Here is a 20330-nt window from a genome sequence, read left to right as displayed (position 1 = left end):
ACTGAGGGAGAAAGTAAAATTCTCCACAATACAAGTAAGTTAAAGGAATTCATGATATTCACGATTACTAAGACAGCACTGCAGAAGCCACCTGAAAGAATCCTACACACAGAAGAGAAAAATAAACACTGGCATATGGTTACAAGAAAGAATAAACTATGATAGATCAGTAGTTCAGCAAATGAGGAATAGTAAAACACCAAACACTACAAAATCAACAAAGCAATGAGAATTATCACATACCACTCAGTAACAATTTTTAACATTAGTCGGCTGAACTCCCAATGAATTAACACAGATATGGCTGTCGAGATGGCTCATCTGTTACAGTACTTTCTGCATAAACAACTACAAATTCAGATCTTCAGGACCCACATTAATACTACATTGGTATGACAGCCCATCTGTTTTTCTAGCTGCAGAAGGAACAACCAGAGAAGTCTTAGAGTAAGCGGACTTGTAAGACTTGCTATATCAGCAAGCTCTGAGTTTTTTTTCTGAGAGATATTGCTAAAAAGTAAATAGGGTGAGACATTCCCTGTATCAACCTTGTGTACACGTGTGGGTGTATGTGCACATGAATATTAAAACAAGTCAAAAAGGTACAGATTGTATTTTTCAAAAAGGTGAATCCATTTCTTCCCTCTGAAAAATATGTCTTACCATTAAATATAAACGTCGTATGGTGAAAGGTTGGGGACAGTAATTGTAAACAAATGGATCCTGAAAGCTAATATGTAGAAAATGACCTCAGACAAATATTAATCTTCAGTGATAAACAGGATTACTTGATGTTGTTAGGTTGTAGGGCTTGAGAGAGCTGTTGTGTACAGCCATCCTTTAAAAATGCCAGTATCTAGAGTAAATGTTTAAATTAAAGAGTTTCAGAACTGTGGTAGAAGAGATATCTTCTTTAAAGGTTTCTTGGAGAAAGATGCTTCACTATAAGGAAACAGGCTTATTTAAGATGTAATCTGTACTAAGTGACCAAGATAGGGAATGAGAGTACATGTAACTTATGCTACATGACAGAGAAGTGAATCCTAGCTTTTAACCCATAGGACATAACATTAGTCACAGTGTTTATGACCTTGGGTAATAGTTTAGTGTGCTGCTACACTGCTCACAGGGGCAGGGGCCTGAATATGTTCCTGCTTTGATCTAAGTGTCTACTGCTACAGATCTGTGTCCTAGTTAGGGTTACTATTGCTGTGATGAAACAATATGACCAAGGCAACATGGAGAGGAAAGGGTTTGCTTGGTTTACACTTCCATATCACTGTTCATCATTGAAGAAAGTCATGACAGGAATCTATACAGGCCATGAACCTGGAGGCATGAGCTGATGCAGAGGCTATGGAGGAGTGCTGCTTACTGACTTGCTCCCCTTGGCTTGTTAAGTATGCTTTCTTATATACCCCTGGATCACCAATCTATCCGTGGTCCCACCCCCAAAGGACTGGACCCTGCCCATCAATCACTAATTAAGGGAATGCCCTACAGCAGTGGTTCACGACCCTTCTATGGGGCAGCATCTCAGATATTTACATTATGATTCATAAGAGTAGCAAAATTACAGTTAAAAAGTAACAATAAAATAATTTTATTGTTCGTTGTCCCCACAACATGAGAAACTGTATTAAAAGATCATAGCATTAGGAAGGTTGAGAACCACTGCCCTAAAGGCTTGCCTATAAAATGATTTTATAGAGTTATTTTTTAAGTTGAGGTTTCTGCCTTTCAAATAACTTTAGCTCGTGTTAAGTTGACATGACACTAACCAGCACAACCTAATGACCTGAAAATACTTGATTCTCTAAGGAATACTAATTAAGGAATCAATCCATCAAGAGGATAATACAATTCTAAACATATAATTCAAACAATGGTGTATCCAGTTTCATAAAACTAACATTACTGGTGGGAAGGGCACAGATAATCCCAACCAATAATAGTTGGTGATTTCCTTACCCTACTCTCATCAAAAGACATATTATCCTGAACAAATTCAACAGAATTGCCTGAGTTGAATGACCTCATGGAACAAGTGAACCTAAGAGATAGCTATAGAGCACTCCACTGAAATACTGCAGAATGCACATTCTTGCAGCAGCCCATGGATATTCTTGACAAATACAAGAAAATTTAGATAATTTCTTATAGCTATAAATATTTGCCATTCCACTGATTCCCCTGGACTGGTTTCTCTCCACTCACCAGGTTCTGCTAACTAGCTCCTGCATCCGCTTATGAAATAACCATTCTGCAGCTTAAAATTCTTTACATACTCTTTGGGCTATTAGTTCAGGCTTCTTATTAATTATTACATCTTAAAGTAACCCACTTTTATTATTTTATATTTTACCACGAGGCTTGTGGTTTGTTACCTCTTGCTTCTTGGGCGGGTCCATGGCTTGTTTCTGACTCCATCTTCTTTCCTCCTCCATCTCTGCTTGTTTTCCCGCCTTGTTATATTCTGCCCTGTCATATGCCAAATCAGCTTCTTTATTAACCAATGGTAATAAAACATATTCACAGCATATAGAGGGGAATCCCACATCAATTTCTTATACTGATATGACCACAATGGAATAAAACTAGAGAGAGAAATAATAAAGTATGTACAAGTTTACGAGGTTTGAACAACAAATTGTTAATTGACAAATGGATTGTCAAAGCTTTCTAATTTTTTAAAGGTTTTAGAATATAATGAAAATAAAATATTTCAAAACATATAAGATATAAGGAAGAAGAAAAAGGTGTCCATGTTCTCCACTCTTACTCAACATAATACTAGGAATCTTAGCTGGAAAAATAAGACAACAGAGAAAATAAGAGAGATACAAATGGGAAAAGATATTCAAGTGTACTTATTATCAGATGGCATTTCTATACATAAGGAACAGTAAAGACTCCACTAGAAAACTTTCAGATTTGATGAACACTTTTCCAGCTAAGTAGCAGGCTAAAAAATTTATGTGCAAGGTCAGTGGCTTTCCTATACACCAACAACAAACATGCTAAAGAAAAAATAAGGGAAACAATTGACACACAATTTTGTACAAAATATCCTATAATAAACTTAGTCAAAGATTTTACAGGTGAAGAAATAGGGTAAGAAATTAGAGAACGGAAATCATCTATATTTATAGAATGCAAGAAATAATATTATGAAAATAGATATAGGACAAATACACTCTACACATCAATTCAATCCATATCACAATTCCAATGACATTATAAACAGAATACTGGCACAACAACAGACATGTAGGTCAATGTAAGAAAGTACAGGCGCCAGATATAAGCCCAACAGAAATACAGCCATATGCATTTTTGTAAGAGACCAAAAATACATTGGAAAAAAGACAGTCTTAAACAAATGGTACAGATATCTCACAGATATAATCACAAGAAGATTAAACTAGGATCTATGTCTCACTCTGAACAAAAAATTACTCCTAATTGATCGGAGACCATATTGAGACTCTGAAACTGTTAAGAGGAAAAATTAGGGGATACACTAGAAGATATAGGCACAGGTAAATTCTTTCTGAATAGGATTGTAGTTGCTCAAGAAATAATGCTAAAAATTGTCATATGAGATCTCATGAAATTAAAAAGAAATAATCATGTAAAGACAAAAATTACAGATTGTTAAATATTTGGTGTTTCTATAATTGAGAGAGGAATGACATTTAGAATATTAAAAATAACACAAGAAACTAACAAAACAAAACAACCCAATCAGTAAATAGGCTAATGAAATGTATAGTTCCCAAAAGATAAAGTAGAGTTAAGTACAATTTGACAGTAAACACATGAAAGCATTGCTACCTTACTAGAAATCAAAGAAGTGCAAATTTTTAGTATACTGAAATTCTGTATCACTTTATTCAGAATGACAGTCATTAAGAAAACAAATAGCAACACATGTTGATAAAAATGCAGACAAAAGGAACCTGTATGCACTTTTGATGGAATGTAATATAGCTTAGCCATTATGAAAAGTCATATGAAGTTCCTAAAAAAAACTCTAAAAATAAATCTATCATATGACCCAAGTATTTCACTCCTGGGTAGTTTCTCAAAAGACTGCTAGGCAACATACCACAGAGATAATCGCACATTGATATTTTTTACAGTACTATTAATAGTAGCCAAGTCATGTGACCAACCTAGTCGTCCCTCAGTTGTGGAATGGATATTGAAAATGTGATGTATATATAAGCAATGGAATTGTCACTCATAAAAAAGAAATGAAGATTATCACTTGCATGAAAATGGTTCAACTGGAGATAATCATGCTAAGTGAATTAAGTTAGACTCATAAAAGGCAATTACAAAGTTTTCTCTCATTTGTGGTTATTAGCTCTTCTATTAGTAGGTAGATAATCATATAGCCTCTATATTAAAGTAGAAGTTAAGCTGACTGGGAGTGATAAAATGAAGGGTATGGGGGATATGAAAGGAATATGTCAAAAGTGCATTCTATACTTTTATGAAAACATTCCTATGAATCAAGTGCCATGTACAATGATATACTCCATTGGTTGGAGGCAGAGAGCAGAGAGGGCTCTTTTTGTTTTTTTATATTATTATTATTATTTATTTATTGGTTTTTCGAAACAGGGTTTCTCTGTAGCTTTGGAGCCTGTCCTGGAACTAGCTCTTGTAGACCAAGCTGACCTCGAACTCACAAAGATCTGCCTGTCTCTGTCTCCTGAGTGCTGGGATTAAAGGTACGCATCATCATCGGCCAGTGAGAGCAGCAAATTTTATTGGTCAGATTCTACCTTCTTTGTCAGTGTTTGTGACTATAAACAATTGAAACTTTCTCTAACATGATAAAAATGATAATTTATTAACCAGGCATGCAATATCTCAAAGAATTTTCACAACGATCACTTTAGCTTACCCTGGGGTGATAAATGTTATTATTTTATCATTGGTGGGATGACTTCTGAGTTCTTCCCTACTTTGCTATCATCTCATTTTTAAAATTTTCAGTAATCCATATAACTAGTCAGGTCCTTTTACTTTTTGAGACCTAGACCACGATTAAAATTTCTTAAACCTGAAAAAAAGGTTTCAAAGCTGAATTGCTCTTTTAAAATGTCAAATAAAAACAAATATCTACAGACCTCCTGATGCCCTCCCTTCCCCACTTCCTCTTACACCTCCTTTTCTCTCTCCCTTCTCTAGGTCTCTTCTTCCTGTCTCTCAGGGTTTTTCATTCTTCTTTTTTTTCAGATGACGCACTTTTAGAGTGATGTCCTGTGTTTCAAATGTATTCTTCCTGTTTCTTATTAGAATTCATATTCCTTCAGGACATGGATTTCTGCTTTTCAATTACTAATTCACAGTTTAGAATTAATGACTTTTTGCAGCTGAAGTCATGATCTGACTCAGAAATAATTCTCATTTTGAAAAATGAAGCTTGGCGTGATGATGTTACAACCTGAAGGAACAGAACCCTGAAAATGAGAGGCAAATGGTGTCCAAAAATGATTAGTCCTTTTCCCTTCTTTTCCTTTTATTCTTTCCTTTCAACCCATATTGCTTTTCATAATGGATGAACTAGGATACATTCCATCAGAAGTGTATACAGGTTTCCTTTGTCTGCATTCTCACCAGCATGTGTTGCTATTTGTTTGCTTTATGAGTATCCTTCTGAATAGAGTAATGTGGAATCTCAACATACTGACAATTTGTATGCCTTTGATTGCTAGTAAGCCTTAGAGTAGGATTCATGTATCTAGAGTATGGGTCTAGCAGCATTCTAGAGCGAGAGTGGATGTAATTTTGCGGTTTATCATGTGGAGCTCAGTCAGAAAAGAAAATAAAGGCCAGGCCAGGTTCGATGATTTAACAGGGAGATAGGTTGAGTAAGGCAGGGTCTTTTAAAACTTTTATCCCCAGGATGACTCTGAAGATGTTTAGAGAGACCCTGTAGTAGGTGTATCCATAACTCTCCATGCTTTGTTCTGGGGATTATCTCTCTGCATGACAGATTTTGCCTTCTATTAGGAGATTTCAACAAAGCACCTACTTCTATCTCGGCTATTGCTGTTGGTACCTACATCTCTGAAGTCATCTTCTCTAGGGAGTATTCCAGGCTTTTATTTCACCAAGAGATATTTCAGATCTTAGATTTCAGAAAGTCAAGTCAAAACAGTCCTTTGAGAAGTGGATAGAACATAGGAGAGAATTTTGACCTGAGGACAAAAGGCAGATTATTGAAGCAAAAGCAACATACCCTTTCCTCCTCAATTTTCTTCTATATATCTTCCTGTAGTCAGTTTGTCTATACAGCAAAGTACATTCTTTCTGTGTCTTACCTACAATCTGGGTTTTCACATTTCTATACCACAAAATGCATACAGCACAGACTTTTGTTGTAGTTCTATAGTAGTATATTATTTCTATGAATTGTGTCTAGTATGACAAGTGATACACGATGCTGGTCAAGAAAATGAAACCTATCTTCAGATAGACCTGTATTGAATCTTTCCCTAAACTAAGAGAATCTGTTAGAATTGCATTTGGCTATAAATAAGATCCACTGAATAGTGCCTTAAACAAATAAGTGTTCCTTGCCTATTCAAAATAGTTAATAGTTACTGAATAACTCAAGAATTTCAGAATCATTAACATACTCTTGGTGTCTTTCTCACAAACACAAAATTGTAACTGTTGCTTTAACCAAAATAGCTTTATCTAAGGCAGAAGAAAGAAGAGATGGTTCTCATTGATATGTTTTGCTTTATTTATTTTTGTTTTGTTTGTTTGAGACAGGGTCTCATTATGTAGCTCTTGCTGGCATAGAGCTTGTTATGTAAGTCACTCATTTATCTTTTTAAAATTATTTATTCATCATGTTCATGAAGCATGAATTCTAGCTGGTCTTAATTAATCAAAACCCAGAGTTATTTAAAGGCAGAGCAGTCAGCCACTGGAGAGACCTTTTACCTCTACCAGTGCTCAGACAAAGGGGGTGATCCTCAGACTGCCTAGACTGCACTGTGTCTCCAACAAATCTCAGACACCGCACTTTGGTGAGTTCCTGTGTCTTTCCCTTTATGTTCCTCTATCTGCCCAGCCACATTACTCCTGTCTCTACCTCCATAGTGCTGGGATTAAAGGTGTGTGACTCCTAAACACTGCGGTTAAAATTGTGATTCACCACCACCTGGATTTGTTTCTGCATTGATCTTGTGCAGCCGAGGGTAGCCTTGAACTCACAGAGATCTGCCTGCCTCTGTTTCCTGAGTACTGGGATTAAAGGTGTGTGTCATTACTTCCTGGCCTCTAATAGCTTAGCTTTGCACTTTGATATTCAGGCAAGCTTTATTTATTAAAATACAAATATAATTTAACTATATGTCCATTTTTAATAAGCATGCATTTCAGATTTTCCAGAATCTCCAGCACCTTTTTCCTTCTTTCCTATTGACAAGAACTGTGTCATATAGTACCACTGATTGCAGGAAACCTTAGAAAACAAAAATCTAATGTTCTAGCCTCTGTACAGAAAGAAATGAGTGTATTCTTCTTCACCATAGTTGATCATTCTCTATCCCAACTTCTGCCTATGTTTGTACATATCTCCATATTCCAGAGCTACACAGAATTATCAGCTGGCATTACCTTTCCTAAGTGAGGAGCCTGTAGTAGGCATCTCACCATTTTTTACCTCTCATCTGAGTTGTGATAACTGGGCTGATGATGCGGGAGAATTGTCTGTATTCTGTCAATCATATTTTAATAAAACGCTGATTGGCCAGACAGGCAGTATAGGCGGGAAAACCAGACAGGAAGTAGAGGTGATGCAATGAGAACAGGAGAATTCTGGGAAGCAGGGAGGTTCCTCTGCCACTCCTGCGCAGACCACCAAAGAGACAGGATGTAACCTGCCCAGCTGAGAAAGGTACTGAATCCGTATGGCTAACATAGATTAGAATAATGGGTTAAGATAAGTCATAAGAACTAATAAGTAGCCTGACCTAATGGGCCAATCAGCTTTATAACTTATAGAGATCTCTGTGTGATTGATTTTCTTTGGGCTTGCCAGCTGTGGGGTACCGGGTGGGACAGAAACCCCAACAAGCAGGCCCTCATGTTACAGGCTGAGGCCCTGCTTATTTACATGCATATTAAAAACTGCATACTGGAGTTCATAGTACACTGCTATTATTGTCTATCCTTCAACTAACTGGGAAGTAAAGGCTTTCGTGTTGCTAAGCACATGAAATCTCAGTACTGTGTCTCTTCCTTTTTTGAGACGGGTTCTCTCTGCATAGTCTTGCCTGTCCTGAAATATACTCTGTAGATCGAGTTGACCTCAAACTCAGAGATTTACCTGCCTCTGCCTCCTGTGTACAGAGATTAAAGGCTTGTGCCACTACATTCTACTCAGTGTTTTTATATATTTATGAACTTAATTTTAGTTCTAGCAAGTATGGAAAACAAGCCTTTTTTGCTTAAGACATTTCTTACAATGGTGGGAGGGCAATTTGCTTATAGCTTCTATTGATGTTAAAACCCTTTTTGAACTCTGAGAACAGCTGATCACCACACAGTAGGATTTTACTTTGAAACTGTAGATCGTATAGGCAGCAGTGTGAACAAGAAGAGGGCAGGTGATAGACACTATCTTTCCATGGAACTCTAAGATTTGCATATGCAATTTTCTACTTGATAATGTTGATTAGAGTTTTAATACACATTTCAAACTCAGTGAAACCACAATATGGTACTTCCATCAATCTTATTAATCTCAATTGAAGTTGTCATTATTTTATCAGTTTCTTACATTATAAAGCTAGATTATATCTAGGTATTTAATAAGCCACCTTTATTTAAAACCAGCCATTTCATAAACAACTCAGTCAGTTTATTAATCTCTTCTACTGCTGCTATTAATCATCACTTGAGCTATTGAAATAATCCCCTACTTAGTCTTTTCTTTCTGTTTTATGTCACTTTCGTACAGAAACCAAAGTCATTTTATTAAATTTTGGATGATGCCATATTAACTTTCTGCTTTAAAATTTCCAATTACTTTCATTTTACATGTTTTCTGAGACAATGTCTCACTGTGTAACTTTGTCTGGCCTGAAGAGACCAGGCTGGCCTCAGATGCACAGAGATTTACCTGCCTCTGACTTCTGAGTGCTAGGATTAATGGTGTGTACTACCAAGCCTAGCTCCAGCCATTTTCTACTAAATGTATTCTACTGCTGACAAGACCATGTATGATCTTACCCATGCCTGTCTCTCCAACTTCTTCTTCTATTTATTTCCTTACTTGCTCTTTGCGCACATTGGCTTTGCTTTTTCTTTAATATACCAAGTCCATTACTGCTCTCAAGTTCCATGTTTTTATTTAACTAATTTATTTTTTTAAAACAATCTTTTCTCATTTTGCATACCAATGCCAGTTCCCAATCCCTCTTCTCCTCCCACTACCCTCACCTTTCTCCTCACCACCCCCCATCCACTCCTCCTTGGCTTGTCATGGGGAGTCAACAAAGTCTAATACATCATTTTGAGGCAGGGCCAAGACCCTCCCTCCCTCTATCTAGGCTGAACAAGGTATCCCTTAAAAGAGAATGGGCTTCAAAATCCAGTTTAAGCACTAGGGATAAATCCTGGTCCCACTGTCAGTGGTCCCACAGATTGCCCTAGACATAGAACTGCTATCCATATTCAGAGGACCTAGTTTGGTCAGTTTGGTCCTATGCAGGTTCCCCGCTATCAATCTGGAGTCAGTGAGCTCTCACTGGCTCAGGTCAGATGCTTCTAGGGGTAACCCCATCATGGTCTTGATCTCTTTTCTTGAGCTCTATATTATCGTTTTCCATGCCTGGAATGTTCTTTACCATAACATACATATGACCCTTCCTCAGAAACACTTGGCTCTAGCTCAAACATCACTTTTAACAAAGATGCCTTCTTTGACTGTTTTATCTGTATTAGTCTGCTTAATCTGCAGTGAGAAAATATCAACTTTATTAATGAGTTTTTGCCAGAGGAACAGAACTGAAAGAATGAATGTATGCAATTTGTTAGAGTGACTTACTGATTGTGGTTTCTCTAGTACAGCAACAGCTGACAACAAGTGGAAGCCACAAGAACCCAGAAGTCACTCAGTCTGCAGGGCCGAATGGCTCATCTGGTCTTTAGTGTATGCCAGAATACCAAAGAAGTAAGTTTTAATGTCAGCAAAGGAATGAACTTGCCTCAGAGAGTGAAGGTATTTAGACAAAAAGCAAAAGCTTTCTTTCTCCCTGTCCTTTATATAGGTTGCCCTCAGAAGGTGTGGCAGGATTTAAAGTGCATCTTTCCACCTTAAAAGGTCTGCTTTTAGGGTGCTTCTTCCCACTTCGAGTGCTTTAATTAAGAAAAATCACTAACAGGTGAATTGAGCCACTTGAGTTATAGTTAAATTCCAGGTGTAGTCAAATTTACCACTAAGAATCTTTGTTATAATTCTAGAGCTGGGAAGTAAAGGTCAGGACACCTATTTGTTTGATTAAGGATAATTTCTCCAGTGACTTGTAGATGGCCATGACTTCACTCTTCTTCCTCTATGAGAAAGGACAAATGTAAGCTCTTTTAATGCTCTTTTCACTAAGGACACTAATCCTGTCATTACAGAGTTCCTTCATCTAACCCTAATTACTGCACACAGACCTCATTTCCAAACACAACGAAATTAGAATTTATCGACTCAATAAATGAATTTTGTAAAGAATACAAGCATTCAGTCTATAGCACTCCTGAACCACAAACCATTTTTATCACATGACCAAATTTTGTAATTTGTAAAATTTTGGTCACTTCTGTCATGATTGCTACATTTGTTTGCATGTTGTCTATTTATCTACTCTAGAATGTGAGTACTATTAGAGTAGGGACAAGGTTCCTGTTTTTCTGGTCACTAATATATACCCAATGCTGAGAACAGTACTAGGAACATGGCAATGGCTTAATAGTTGTTTAATCAATTAGTTTATTAGTTGGTTCTAAGTTTCATCTTAGTGTATATTACTTTGGATTGATCACAATAACCTCAGCAAAGAGAGCTGACTACTTTGTAAGGTGGGTATCTGGAACGTTTGGGCCCATTTCATGAATCTCCTTGAAAATTCTAGAGAGCGTCACTAATTTACGAGGATATTGTCAGATTGTAATAGGTCTATACTACTTTCCATACAGGAAAAGAACAATAATTGAGTCTTTAAACTGTAATCTGTATAGAGACCATGAAATATGAGAAACCAGTGAATCAGTGTCGTAAACATCTGTTTTCCATGTCATCCTTAGCCAGTATATTATATAAAGAGGGAAAACAAAGGCAGGCAATCATTTTAAAATGTAGTATTGATTCTCTAGTCAGGTGTCCAGTATTGTTTTTGACATGTATGGTGTTTTTGCTTTTCTTCTTATTGTCTTCCCCCTCTTTCTCTGTAGCAAAGCAAGACACCACTCTGACATGGGAGAAGAGGGTATATTCCAAAGCTACAGGTATTGCTCTGCTCCTGAGCCTCTTCTCCCATCGCAGAGAGAATGGGGACATCTTGCTGTGTAATAGAGAAAGAGGGGGAGACAATAAATAGAAGGTTAACTCAGAACAAATCATTAGCAGTGTGTCCATATGGATTCCTTCCTATAGCATTACTGATATAACAAATACAGATTACGAAGTGACCCTGTCATTATTACCATTTAATGATCACAAATAATTTTATTAAACCTGAGACATAATGATAGAATATTACAGGGAGAAGCCAACTACATTTCATTAGAAGAAATATTAACAACACAACAAAAATGCCTTATGTGGGAGATATATTCATACAGAAAAGTGAAGAGAAATCCACTGGCTTTAAGAGGTACACTTTCCAAAAACTTGCTAAGTGACCTGGGTACTGTGGTCAGGAGGAAGTAGCATTGTCACCTACAGATTCCCGGTAGCTCTGTAGTGCCGCTGTCTTATCTAATTTATTCATTTAGCAGCAAAATTATACTACTGAGTCTGAAGCTGTAAGAACATAACAACCTTCTAATAGCTTACCTAGCACCTTAGCAGTCAGGACGTCTTGAAAAGTGTGAGCTCCAATAATTAACAAACCTCTCATTTATAAATAAGCTTATTCATAATGCTATTTCTATAATAAAAACAAAACACCTAAAACTCACAAGTTGTACAAAGAATCTGCAAAATTTAAAGGACCAGTTAATAAAGACTGAAATTTCAAAGACAATTTTACTTCTAAATTTCACTTTGTCACCCACACTGAACTGGAATTGAACAATGGTTTCTCTTCACGTGGTCTTGTATTGGAAATCCTGGGAACCGATAATTATATTTTGGTAAGAATTTAAAGTTAGTGACCTATTTCCATGCAGTACCTAATGCTGCCTTTGTATGAAGTCACATCCAGTCTCCTTTGAAGTGAAGTAGCTTTAAGTTAGTCTACCCTGCTGGCCTAGAAACATGTCATCAGCCTCTGCTGATCTGTGGTACTCATTTCCCCAGGGTGGATGAGGACTTATACCAGCCTTTATTTTTTTATTTTTTGCTTTTTTGAGACAGGGTTTTATGTGTTGCTTTGGAGCCTGTCCTGGAACTAGCTCTTGTAGATCAGGCTGGCCTTGAACTCACAGAGATCCACCTGTCTCTCCCTCCCGAGTGCTGGGATTAGAGGCATATGCCACCACTGCCTGGCTTATCCCAGTGTTTTTCTTAACTTCAAAGAATATCCTCTAGTTGGTATAGACTACTGACTTTATCTTTTGTATTTTTGGGACTGTACTATGTCAGCCAGTCCAGGATTCTGTATAATCCCCCCAGGAAAGAAATCACAAGTACTTAAAATAGACAAAGAAACTGGACATGACCAGAGGTGAAAAAGATTATGGATGAATATAAAAAGTTCCTAGAATAGGGGAGGTTTCAATTTATCCTCAAAGAATGAACAAAATTTAGGTAAACTGGGAGGAGATGGAGGAAAATCCATCAGATATGAAAAAGTATACAGTATAAAAAATGTCCTGAAAGGAGCTAGATAATTATCTCAGTTTGCCACACAAACAAGAGAACATGAGTTCTATTGACATTGACTTTTGATCTCCACATGTGTGTGTTCCCACATGTGTACATAAATATAGCACATACACACAGTCATGCTTCGGCTTAGTCAGTCTTCTATTGCTGTGAAGACACACCATGACCATGACAACTGTTATAAAAGAAAGCGTTTAATTGGGGCTTACCTACAGTTTCAAGGTTTAGGACTTTATTATCATGGTACAGTACATGGTGGCACACTGGCAGACATGGTTCTGGAAAGGTAACTGAGAGTACTACATCTGGATCAGAAGGCAGGAAGAAGAAAGTGCCATTTGGCCCTGTTGGAGCTTCTGAAATATCAAGGCCAACTCCAGGGACACACTTCCTCCAACAATGCCATATCTACTCCAACAAGGCCATACCACATAATCCTAAGTAGTGCCACTCCCTGGTGACTAAGCATTCAAATATATGATATTAGGGGAGTAATTCTCATTCAAATCACAACATGCATAAAAAAATAAAATGCTTGAATTAGGATATTCAATGCATTTATATTTTCTAGGAGCACTGCATAGTATGCATGAAATTCAGAAGTCTATTGGAATCTACAGCTAGGATGGTGGCTTCCAGCTATACACTGTGTATCTCCTACTATAGAGAAAGAAAAGGAAAGTTTGTTTCATGTTGCTATCTGGGATTGTCATTTGTCATGAAGCATAAAAGTTGTAACTTGGAGGTTTCACACATAAAAGAACTTTCGGAATCATGTGGCTTTGGAGCTCAGCTCAAGATTAGCAACGTGTAAAATCGTGGTGACTCACAAATATAATTTTCAGTTTCTCTCACTCTCTGAAAGCCACCTATAAATTGCAGTACTGCATTCCTCCTCCTTCACTATCCATCTCTTTCCTCATCTTATAGTCTGTAACCCCACAGCATCTTTCCTTAACAAACATGCAAAATTTCACACTAGTCCTCTGAGTGAAAGAGAACAGAGGTGTCTTTCTATCTAATGTTCAAATCAGTCCTTGGTGAGACCTTAGACACTAAGGCTTGGACTAATTTTGTCAATCATTTGAGTTAATTTACATGACTAAGGCTTGAACTAATTTTGTCAATCATTTGAGTTAATTTACATGACATGCTTGCTGTTAAATATATTCCTTTCCTGTCTATATACACTTGCGCGTTTTATGAAATGCCAAGCCAATTATTTTTGTCAAAAACTTCCTAGTTCCTAGCGCTAAGTGTAAGTGTATGTGTGCACACACAATATTTCATTCTTTTTAAACAATCAGCAATTAGTTTTCTGCTAAACACTTCAAATTATGACCACAATTCAAATGCATTCTGCTACAATGACAGCCTTTACTTTCTCTCACTCCTGTATGCCTAGGTAATACCTCCCTTCCAGGGAGAATACTGGCTCACCTGTTTGCAATGCCTTTGGATCTCGGGAAACAAGAACAGTTGAACAACTGTAAACATATTATATGCAGAACAAAAAAGAAAAGTGGTCAAGAATTAGGTGAAGAGCAAGATGTTAAGAATGCCGTTGTTTTATCTTCAAGGACAGGTGAAATTCATGGGACTTCTGTGAAGATGCAGAGAAATACTATCACCACAGAGGAATTACGAAATCTGCAAGAATGAGATGACATTTCATATATGCATTGCATATCCTTGCATGTTTATTAGTTAGCTTAAATTTTAAGTGAGAAATTCACAACCCAAAGTTCTGAAAACCAGAATGTAAACAAATATTTCTCTTTATCTCTCTTCCCCCAACCATGTAATTCTCCTCATAGTAAAAACTTATATGTCTAATTTCTTATGTTTATTTCTAAAATTATAAATATACAAGTAAACAGGCATATGACCTATATGTCTTTATTTTGTATTCTGTTTTCTTAACTTAAATGACAGCACGCTCACAGTAAAAAACTGTGCTATGCCCTTGAGTTCATTCCACTTGATGAAGTAAGTAGACTGTTCTACCTCAGTACATGTAGAAATTTCTCATTACTTTTAGGGCATAATATATGTGAACAAAATGAATGCAAGTTGTAATGGGTAAGAGTGAATATCTCTTTGTGTTCTTCAGTCATTTGTGATTCTTTTCTCTGACTCTCTGAGAAGGAATCTTTTAAACTATAGTATAAAATAGAGAAGAGAAACGTCACTGGAAAAGGTGTCAGGAGACCTTACTGAATACCATCATATAATTGATTAAGGAAGTATTAAATGAAATTTCCTTGAAGGATCTTAAGGTGCTAAAATATAGTAGACATGAAGGAGAAATGACTGAGAAGGTTGTTTAAGGTAAGGAGGGCAACAGAATCTTCTTTTAAATTTTATTTTATTTAATCAACATTTTCTTCATTTATTTTACATACCAACCACAGTTTCCCCTCCCTTCCCCCTTCTCTCCTCTACCACCTCCTCACACTTATTACCCCTTCCCCATCCTCTCCTCCATTTCCATTCAGAAAGGGGCAGGTCTCCCAAGGGCTTGAATAAAGCATGGCACATCAAGTTCTTGTAGGTCTGAGTTCTTCCCCCTGCATAAAGGCTGGGCAATGTAATTCAACATGGGGACAGGTTCCCAAAAGCCAGCTAAGCTCCAGGGACAGGTCCTGATCTCACTGCTAGGAGTCTTGCAAACAGACCAAGCTCCACAATTGTCATTCCCATGCAGGCACACTAATTGTTGGTCCAGAGTCCATGTGTTCTCAGAAACGCATGTCAGCTGTCTCTGTGGGTTCCCCCATGTTGGATCCTCCATGTTGAATGATCCTATGTGGGATGCCCCTGGCTCATACAATCTCTCCTCCCTTTTTCCAGGAGGACTCCCGGATGTTGGCCCAGGACTAACAAAATCCTAACAACAACAACAAAAAAATATAGGGTAAATTCATGAACCAAACATGTCCATTTGATTGAAAGTCCAAATAAATCAGGATGATGGTTTAAACACCCTGTGTACTAAATTTTTCTGTAGTTTAAATATTTGAACAGTAAAGTAACAATCTTCATCGATATGAGCAAGACCCTTCAAAACCAAATAATATTCATTTTAAAAATAGTTCACTATCTGTCTTGATTACCTTTCTATTGTTATTACAAATAACTTGTCCAAGGCAATTTATAAAAGAAAGCATTTAATAAAGATTATGATTTCAGAGGGTTGGAGTCCATGATGGAATGAATATATAGATTAAATGTATTGGTGATGAACTTCAAGTTACCAATAATGCATCAGTATCTATTAACGAAAGAAAAACTCTTCACCATATAGTCATTTAACAAAAAGCGAGTTGTGATTTAAATTCTCTATTTTATGTTTTCTGTGTCTTCTATACTGTCTGTATGTCGTATGACTCTCAATCTGTGTCTGCCTAAAGGCTGTGTTGTGAATCTGTCCCTGTGTCTATATCTGTATACCTGTGTGTCTGTATCTCAAATGAGGTATTTGCTTTGTCTTTACTCAATAACACAGAAAGCCTCAAACAGGGACAGAATGAGGGATACTTTATAGAAATTTTTAACAGGGCTTTAGAAGGGATTAAGTCACTGGTTCCAAGTGACCTCAACTAACCCACACAACAAACAGTACTACAAATATCACTGTTTATTAACCAATACCCAGAAACTACTGCTTTAAACTTTATGGTAAGTTTTAGTAAACTGCTTTCAACCTCTGTACTTGCTGCTTTCAGTCAATGGTATACACATGTGTCATTCTGGCTCAAGGACGTGGATGAGTACATAATTTTAAGATTACAGATATGCATTAGCTTAGGTCATGAAGATTTATTACATGGAAAATCCAAGGCAAGTTTTATTGTTATAATGTTCTGCTAGAAATAGGTTAAATAGGCTACGTATACAGCAGTATAGCAGTTTTAAACAATCCTAAGATATATTATTACCAATGTCTGTGAAGTACAGCAAGAGTTCCAGTCACTTAGCCTGTAAGCGATATTTTTTATCATGATACCTTGCCGCAATTGTGGAGAAAAGGCTTGACAACGGGAACATCTGGAACAGCAGCTGAGAGCTTATACCTTTATCTGTTAGAAAGAGGCAGAGAGAGGGACACTGGGAATGACATGAGTGTTTTGAAACCCCAGAGCCTTCCCCCAATGATATACTCATTAAACAAAGTCATACATACTATTCCTTCTCAAACAGTTCTACCAATCGGAACCAAGTATTTAAACTCGATGAGCCTGTGGGAGGGTCACTCTCATTCAAACCACCAGAGCATCTTAGAGGCATTCCTATACTTATAGAATGTAGCAATTAAAAAGAGACTTAAAGAAACTGACAAGAGAGGGAAGCAATCAATTATGCTACCTACCTTTTCTGCCTATGAGACAATGCAATAACCAGAACGGTAGGATATCCCCAAGGATATACGAATGACATATAGACTGGTGGCAACCAACAGTTTTCTAATTGGACTTAAGACTTGTTCAGCAGAAAGATTGTTTACCTTGTATTGAAAACCTAAAAACCACACCTAGCTAGTTATGTAATGATTTTCCTTAATATTTGTATCCATAAATATGTAAATATAACCTGCTAAATCAGTGTTGCTTCTATGTATACAATTTTAGAGATGACCACTTGGTATTATTTAACCAATTAGGAAGTTCATCCATGAGAAAGACTAATTATCTCCCTCTACAGTCATGAGTAATCTGTAGTTCTTTGTCTAGTGGAGCTCCTTGAGATTTCTCATTTGTCTCATTTAACGTGTCTGATAGCATTGCCATTCTTTGAGTAGTCTGCCCTATTATTACATTTTCATGCGTGTTGCTTTCCAAGATCTCATAGCATATTTTCAGGTCTTCTGTATATCACAATCTTTCTGCCCCTTCCTCTGCAATGTACCCTGGGCCTTAGTTGCAGAACTTGTGCTGCAGATGCATCCACTGGGGCTGGGCACTTCATGATCAGTTATTCTATTTATTTTGACCAACTGTGGTTTTCTGTTATGGTCTTTATCTGATGTAGAAAAGAAGTTTCTTTGAAGAGGAGCGAGAGCTACATTTATCAAGTAAAGAAGGTTTCTGAAATGATGCCACAGCTCTTGAAGAAAAGCTTACTGTTGGTACTTTACTAAACCAGTATAATTACTAATTGCATTTTAAGTATTCTTTTTTTAAATTTTTTAAAATTTATTTTTCCATTCAAAAATTTCTGCTTTCTCCTCTCCTCCCATTCCCCACTCACCCTCCTCTCTCCCCCTCCAGTCTTAAGAGAGGGCAGGGTATCCTGCCCTGTGGGAAGTTCAAGGCCCTCCCCCCTTCATCCAGGCCTAGGAAAGTGTGCATCCAAACAGACTGCAGTAGAAACAAGTCCCAGTGCCATTATCAACGGCTTCTCAGTCAGCCCCCATTGTCAGCCACATTCAGAGAGTCTGGTTTAATCACATGCTCCATCAGTCCCAGTCCAGCTGTATTTGATGAGCTCCCATTAGATCAGGCACACTGTCTCAGTGGGTGGACCAACGCCTCGCGGTCCTAACTTCCTTGCTCAACTTCTCCCTCCTTCTGTTCTTCAACTGGACCTTGGGAGCTCAGTCCAGTGCTCCAATGTGGGTCTCTGTCTCTATCTCCATCCATCACCAGATGAAGGTTCTATGGTAATATTCGAGATATTCATCAGTGTGGCTATAGGACAAGGCCAGTTCAGCCACCCTCTCCTTTGCTGCCCAAGGATCTAGCTGGGGACATCCCCATGGACACCTGGGGTCCCCTCTAGAGCTAAGTCTCTTGCCAATCCTAAAATGGCTCCCTTAATTAAGATATCTTTTTCCCTGCTCCTATATCCGCCCTTCCTCCATCTCAACCCTCCCACTCCTCCAAGCTCTCCCAATTCTTCACTTCTCCCTTCTCTCTCCCCCTCTCCCCTTCTTTCCCACCCCACCCCCACTCCCATGCTCCCATCTTTTGCCCGGCGATCTTGTCTCCTTCCAATTTCCAGGAGGATTTATATATGTTTTTCTTTGGGTTCACCTTATTATTTCGCTTCTCTAGGCTTGTGAACTAGAGGCTCAATATCCTTTATTTATGGCTAGAGTCCACCAATGAGTGAGTAATACCATATTCATCTTTTTGGGTCTGGGTTATCTCACTCAGGATAGTGTAGGCCCATATCTATCACCGTACACAAAACTCAAAGTTCAAATGGATTAAAGACCTCAATATAAATCTGACCACACTAAACTTGATAGAAGAGAAAGTGGAAAGTAGACTGCAACACATGGGCACAGGAGACCACTTCCTACGTATAACCCCAGTAGCACAGACAACAGGAGAAACAATGAATAAATGGGACCCTCTGAAACTGAGTAGCTTCTGTAAAGCAAAGGACACTGTCATTAAGACAAAAAGGCAACCTACTGACTGGGAGATCTTCACCAACCCCACATCAGACAAAGGTCTGATCTCCAAAATATATAAGAACTCAAGAAACTAGACATTAAAATTCTAAATTACCCAATTAAAAATGGGGTACTGAACTGAACAGAGAATTCTCAACAGAAGAAGTTCAAATGGCCAAAAGATACTTAAGGTCATGTTCAACCTCCTTAGAGATCAGGGAAATGCAAATCAAAACAACTTTGATATACTATCTTACACCTGTCAGAATAGCTAAAATCAAAACACCAATGATAACCTATGCTGTAGAGGATGTGGAGTAACGGGAACACTCATCCATTGTTGGTGGGAATGCAAACTTGTGCAACCACTTTGGAAATCAGTATGGCGGTTTCTCAGGAAATTGGGAGTCAATGTATCTCAAGATCCAGCAATACCACTCTTGGGAATATACCCAAGAGATACCCAATCATACGACAAAAGCATTAGTTCAACTATGTTCATAGCAGCATTATTTGTAATAGCCAGAACCTGGAAACAACCTACATGCTCCTCAATGGAAGAATGGATAAAGAAAGTGTGGAACACACATTAGAGTACTACTCAGTGGTAAAAAATAATGACATCTTGAATTTTGCATGCAAATGGATGGAAATAGAAAATATTAAGTATTTATTCTTATACCCACAGAGAAGTGTAGTTTTCAATTTGCATCAAGGAAGCTTCCATATAACTGCTTAAACAAGATCAGACAATGTCTAGTGGACATGCTAAAAATATATGGAGAAAATCTTACATGAATTCAGTGCTAGATGAAGAGTTATATGAAATCAATGGCTGCTGAGGGAGGCAGA

The 20330-nt window shown here is 37.6% G+C and overlaps 2 long non-coding RNA genes across 3 annotated transcripts; both read left to right on the top strand.

The window, feature by feature from the left end:
• The first annotated feature begins 6944 nt into the window (after positions 1-6944).
• LOC125389213 (uncharacterized) lies at positions 6945-14956 on the top strand. Of its 2 annotated transcripts, XR_015000334.2 has the most exons (3): positions 6945-7058; positions 10103-10210; positions 14481-14956. It is a non-coding gene; the product is annotated as an uncharacterized LOC125389213 (long non-coding RNA). The 2 variants fall into 2 exon arrangements; XR_007228423.3 differs by lacking the exon at positions 10103-10210 and having other exon boundaries at positions 6946-7058.
• Positions 14957-15012: 56 nt separating this feature from the next.
• On the top strand, positions 15013-16058 carry LOC146889130 (uncharacterized). The gene is made up of 2 exons (XR_015000322.2): positions 15013-15064; positions 15929-16058. It is a non-coding gene; the product is annotated as an uncharacterized LOC146889130 (long non-coding RNA).
• Positions 16059-20330: the final 4272 nt, after the last annotated feature.

The sequence above is a fragment of the Myodes glareolus genome, chromosome X, assembly GCF_982192425.1.
Source record: "Myodes glareolus chromosome X, mMyoGla1.1, whole genome shotgun sequence".
NCBI lineage: Eukaryota > Metazoa > Chordata > Mammalia > Rodentia > Cricetidae > Myodes > Myodes glareolus.
The sequence above is the reverse complement of the archived record's forward strand: the minus strand, read 5'-3'. Positions and strand labels throughout refer to the sequence as shown.